Below are 6,000 nucleotides of genomic sequence, written 5' to 3' on the forward strand. Positions count from 1 at the left end.
AGGGAGTTGAGGCTGTTCAGTCTGCAGAGGAGGGGGCTCCCAGGTGACCTTATTGTGGCCTTTCAGGATCTTAAGTGGGCAACAAGAAAGCTGGGGAGGGACTTTTTAGGCTGTCAGGTAGTGATAGGACTGGGGGGAATGGAACCAAGCTGGAGGTGGGTAGGTTCAGACTGGATGTGAGGAAGAAGTTGTTCAGCATGAGGGTGAGGAGACTCTGGAACAGGCTGCCCAGGGAGGAAGCAGAAGCCTCATCCCTGGAGGTATCACAGTGTCACAGTGTCACAGTGTCACCAAGGTTGGAAGAGACCTCACAGCTCATCAAGTCCAACCCTTTAGCACAGAGCTCAAGGCCAGACCATGGCACCAAGTGCCACGTCCAGTCCTGCCTTGAACAGCTCCAGGGACGGCGACTCCACCACCTCCCCGGGCAGCCCATTCCAGTGTCCAATGACTCTCTCAGGGAAGAACTTTCTCCTCACCTCCAGCCTAAATCTCCCCTGGCACAGCCTGAGGCTGTGTCCTCTTGTTCTGGTGCTGGCCACCTGAGAGAAGAGAGCAACCTCTTTAACATCTTCATAGATGATCTGGATGAGGGCATGGAGTCAGCCATCAGCAAGTTTGCAGATGACACCAAGCTGGGGGCAGATGTGGCTGGGCTGGAGGGCAGAAGGGCTCTGCAGCAGGACCTTGACCACCTGGACAGATGGGCAGAGCCCAAGGGGATGGAGTTCAATAGCTCCAAGTGCAGGGTGCTGCACTTTGGCCACAACAACCCCATGCAGAGATACAGGCTGGGGTCGGGGTGGCTGAGAGCAGCCAGACAGAGAGGGATCTGGGGGTGCTGATTGATACCCACCTGAACATGAGCCAGCAGTGTGCCCAGGTGGCCAAGAGAGCCAGTGGCATCCTGGCCTGCATCAGCAATGGTGTGGCCAGCAGGAGCAGGGAGGTCATTCTGCCCCTGTACTCTGCACTGCTTAGACCACACCTTGAGTGCTGTGTTCAGTTCTGGGCCCCCCAGTTTAGGAGGGACATTGAGATGCTTGAGCGTGTCCAGAGAAGGGCAACGAGGCTGGGGAGAGGCCTTGAGCACAGCCCTAGGAGGAGAGGCTGAGGGAGCTGGGATTGGTTAGCCTGGAGAAGAGGAGGCTCAGGGCAGACCTCATTGCTGTCTGCAACTACCTGAGGGGAGGCTGTGGCCAGGAGGAGGTTGCTCTCTTCTCTCAGGTGGCCAGCACCAGAAGAAGAGGACATAGCCTCAGGCTGTGCCAGGGGAGATTTAGGCTGGAGGTGAGGAGAAAGTTCTTCCCTGAGAGAGTCATTGGCCACTGGAATGGGCTGCCCGGGGAGGTGGTGGAGTCGCCGTCCCTGGAGCTGTTCAAGGCAGGACTGGACGTGGCACTTGGTGCCATGGTCTGGCCTTGAGCTCTGTGCTAAAGGGTTGGACTTGATGAGCTGTGAGGTCTCTTCCAACCTTGGTGACACTGTGACACTGTGACACTGTGCTGCTGTGACTCTGTGTGTGAAGTGTGTGCTGCTGCCTGCTGCACACCTGTGAGAGGGAATCTTGTAAAGGCCCAGATCTGCAGTGCCTAAGGAAAGCAGGGAGGAGACAAAAGAGAAGCAGAGATATGCTGACATCAGCAATAAAGAGGGACCTGCTGACCAGAGACAAAAAGACCCTGTGAGGAGGACTGTGCTGGCACTCAGCTCAGATAACCATTCAAGACCACCAGGGTGGAGAACAGGAAAATACCTCTGCTAATGAACCCCAGGAAACACCTGGGATCACTTCACCTCTTGTCAGGAACAGCTGAGCTCCTGTGAGGTGAACTGTGGCCTGTGCCAGTGGGGGCTGTGCAGCATGGATGGAGCCCTCCTGCCTGCACCCAGTGCTGTAACAGCAGACAACCTCCTGCAGAGCTCTGCAGGACTCTGGGGGCTCGTTTGGCAGGTCCCCACCTCAGCTCCACGCCAGGACAGCCCTGCCTGGGGCCACGCTGCTGCGGGGACTCTGCCAGCACCCAGCTGTGCTGGTTTGAAGCAGGCCAGAATGTTTTGGTGAGAAGGACCAGATTGATGACAGGCTGTGAAAGGAAACCAAGGGTGATGCCCACTCCCCTCACAGGCTTGCTGAGATGTATAAGAACAAGAGTAGATATGGCACTACTGCTGCTGGGGAGCTGCATCTCTCTAACCTCACCCTCTGTCTCTCTGCCCTCTCTGACTAATCCACTTTGCTTCCCAACCCCCTGGCTGAACCCCCATTCCTCCTTGGCACTGGGGTAAGGTAGGAGAGCCCTGCAGAGGGACCTGGACAGGCTGCATGGGTGGGCAGAGGCCAATGGGATGAGATTTAACAAGGCCAAGTGCAGGGTTCTGCACTTTGGCCACAACAACCCCAAGCAGCACTACAGGCTGGGGACTGAGTGGCTGAGAGCAGCCAGGAGGAAAGGGACCTGGGGGTACTGATAGAGAGTAGCTGAAGATGAGGCAGCAGTGCCCAGGTGGCCAAGAGAGCCAATGGCATCCTGGGCTGGCTCAGGAACAGTGTGGCCAGTAGGACAAGGGAGGTTCTTGTGCCCCTGTGCTCAGCGCTGCTCAGGCCACTCCTGGAGTGCTGTGTCCAGTTCTGGGCCCCTGAATTCAAGAGAGATGTTGAGGTGCTGGAAGGTGTCCAGAGAAGGGCAGCAAGGCTGGGGAGGGGCCTGGAGCACAAATCCTATGAGGAGAGGCTGAGGGAGCTGGGCCTGTTTAGCCTGGAGAAGAGGAGGCTCAGAGGTGATCTTATTGCTGTCTACACCTACCTGAAGGGACATTGTAGCCAGGTGGGGGGTGGCCTCTTCTGCCAGGCAACCAGCAATAGAACAAGGGGACACAGTCTCAAGTTGTGCCAGGGTAGGTATAGGCTGGATGTTAGGAGGAAGCTGTTGGCAGAGAGTGATTGGCATTGGAATGGGCTGCCCAGGGAGGTGGAGGAGGCACCGTCCCTGGGGGTCTTCAAGCAAAGCCTGGATGAGGCACTTAGTGCCATGGTCTGGTTGATTGGTTAGGGCTGGGGGATAGGTTGGACTGGATGAGCTTGGAGCTCTCTTCCAACCTGCTTGATTCTATGATTCTATGATTCTATGATTCTGAGGGGGGGCAGTTGGGAGCTGTTGTGTTTCTGGACTGCCTTTTACCTTGTCTGTTTCTGTCTCTAGCTGTGTGTGCTGTAAATGCCTGCTCCTACATTCTGCTGGCTGTCAATAGAAGCTTCTTGCATCTCCAGAGCCGGCTGAGTCCGGGCTGGGTGATTTCCACAGTGGGGGGAGGCACGGAACACCCAAACCATCACATCACCAGAGCAAGAGAACCCCCCAGATGCCCATCCCCAGGGACAGTGTCCTGTCCCCCCAGCGCAGCTCCCGGCTGGGGGTCAGCAGCTGAGGGTGCTCCGGAGCCCCGGGGCTGGAGAGGGCAGCCACAGGGCAGCCGGCGGCAGGGGAGCGCCGTTCAGCCGCGGGCTCCCGCACTGCCAGCTCCTCCTCTGCTCACCCTCTGCTCCCTGCAGCTGCCTTAGACGCTCCAGCAGCCCTGAGTGTCGCTGCGAAGGGCTGAGCAGGGCCCTGAGGCCAAGCCACACTCCTGTTTCCAGCCCTCAGCCTGTTTTGCTTTGCACTCCTCAAGCTATTTATAAGGAGTCTAAGGACATCCTTGCTGCTGCCGGGCAGAGGCAGCTCACTGCCACCTGGCTGCTGCCTGGCTGCTGCCTGGCTGCCACCTCGCTGCCACCTGGCTGCTACCTGGCTGCTACCTGGCTGCCACCTGGCTGCCACCTGACTGCCACCTGGCTGCCGCCTGGCTGCTACCTGGCTGCCACCTGGCTGCCACCTGGCTGCCACCTGGCTGCTACCTGGCTGCCACCTGGCTGCTACCTGGCTGCTACCTGGCTGCCACCTGGCTGCCACCTGGCTGCTACCTGGCTGCTGCCTGGCTGCTACCTGGCTGCTACCTGGATGCTACCTGGCTGCTACCTCGCTGCCACCTGGCTGCTACCTGGCTGCTACCTGGCTGCCACCTGGCTGCCACCTGGCTGCTACCTGGCTGCCACCTCGCTGCCACCTGGCTGCTGCCTGGCTGCTGCCTGGCTGCCACCTCGCTGCCACCTGGCTGCTGCCTGGCTGCTACCTGGCTGCTACCTCGCTGCCACCTCGCTGCCACCTGGCTGCCACCTGGCTGCCACCTGGCTGCTGCCTGGCTGCCACCTGCTGCCACCTGGCTGCCATCTCGCTGCCACCTGGCTGCCGCCTGGCTGCTACCTGGCTGCCACCTCGCTGCCACCTGGCTGCCCAGACAGGCGGCAGGGGCTGATGCAGCAGGCACTTGCGTTGTGCTCCATCCCGCACGTCTCCTGGTGCCACCTCCCCTCCAGCCTTGTGGCTCCCTCCAGCCTGCTGCCAGCTGCTGGGTTCGCAGGAGGTCAGTGGGGCGAGCCCTGGGGGCTGGCTCCTGCCCGGGGCCTTCCTAAGCCCACCCAGGCAGCCCAGAGGCTGTGTCTGGAGTGAAGCCTCTGGCTTCCAGAAGATCGCTGCTGTGTGGAGGGGTCTTGGCTCTGCGGTGTGTGCTGTCCCCTGGCTTCATCACTCCTTGTCCCAGGGAAAGGCTGGGTATGGGGCAGAGCTTTGGGGCTGGCTGTGGGGCAGGGCTCTGGACCATGCCCTAGTTCAGAGCCCCTTGTGCCCAAAGCTTCTTGAGCTGTAGCCCTGTCACCCAGAGGGACAAGTCATGGCTGGAGCTCAGGACCCAGCAGGGGTGGGCTGGGGTCTCCCCTGGTCCCAGATCTGCACCCAGAACCCTTCCTATCTGGTTTGGGGAGCTCTGCTTTGCTTCACTGTTTGAGATGTGAAATGCTGGGGAGTGCAACCCCTGCACCCTCCCCACCCCAGCTGCTTCCCTGTAAACCCAGAGATCTTCTCCTGTTTGTTTCTGCAGGAGGCTCCTTCAAAGCCACTCAGCAGAGGCTGGGGAAGCTCAGAGCAGTGAGAATCCCCTCAGCACAAAATAACTGAGCCAGAGTTCACAGCTGGGGCAACAGCTGCAGCAGACCCTCCAGGGACACCCCTCACCCCATCCCCCCCAGGCCAGGCACCTTTACCAAGTGCTGCTACAGAGGACTCTGCACTGAGGCACAGCTGTGGCCCCAGGTATGAACCACTGCATTTCAGTGCTGCCCCCCAGGTTCCCACGAGCTTTGCACTCCCCTCCAGTGCCCTGTGCCCTGCTCACGGCAGCAAAGCAGCAGGTTAAAGGGGGATTACTATTCTATGATGTTGTCCAAGCCCTGCAGGAGGCTGCTGCTGCTGGGGCAGGTTGTCAGTGCCCTGCAGCTCACTCCCTGCAGTGATTTCCAGGCTGCTGAGGTCAGCTTTGGAGCCAGCACTGAACCTGCCTTTGCACTCCAAGTGGTCAACACCTTCCTCAAGCCAAAGCCAAGACCAAAGACTGTGAGTGGAATCTCATCACACAGAACCTCACAGAGGGGACACTGCTCTGTGAACACCTGTAGTCATCTCCCAGCATGACAGAGTTTATCCAGTGTGACCTGTTTGTTGCTCTCCAGAGTGAGAAGAGAAATCCCAGGAGCTGGATCCATATCCAGATGTCTGCATGCAAACACTCAGGAAGTGCTCAGACAGGACCAGGCTCCAGGTAGAAGCAAGCAGAAGTCACCAATGGCATGAGAGAAGGCCCAGCCACAGCCCCAAGGCTTCCTCACCAAAGAGAAAGGCTCACTCCAGGCTTTGACACTCGCTGAGAGCAGAGCAGCAGCCCTGAGCTGCCTTTGTCTGGTGTTGAGGTTGCACACACCTCTGATGGGGAGCAGGAAGCATAACAGCATGGAGGCATGGAACTGTTCAGCTGGAAGAGACTTGTGCCGTTAGCAGAAGCCAGGAGGTGTGGAATATGTTGGGAATGCTGGTGGGGAACATCCATGGGCAGCAATGTGCCCTGGGGGCC

The sequence above is a fragment of the Pogoniulus pusillus genome, chromosome 40 (genome assembly GCF_015220805.1).
Source record: "Pogoniulus pusillus isolate bPogPus1 chromosome 40, bPogPus1.pri, whole genome shotgun sequence".
Taxonomy (NCBI): Eukaryota; Metazoa; Chordata; class Aves; order Piciformes; family Lybiidae; genus Pogoniulus; species Pogoniulus pusillus.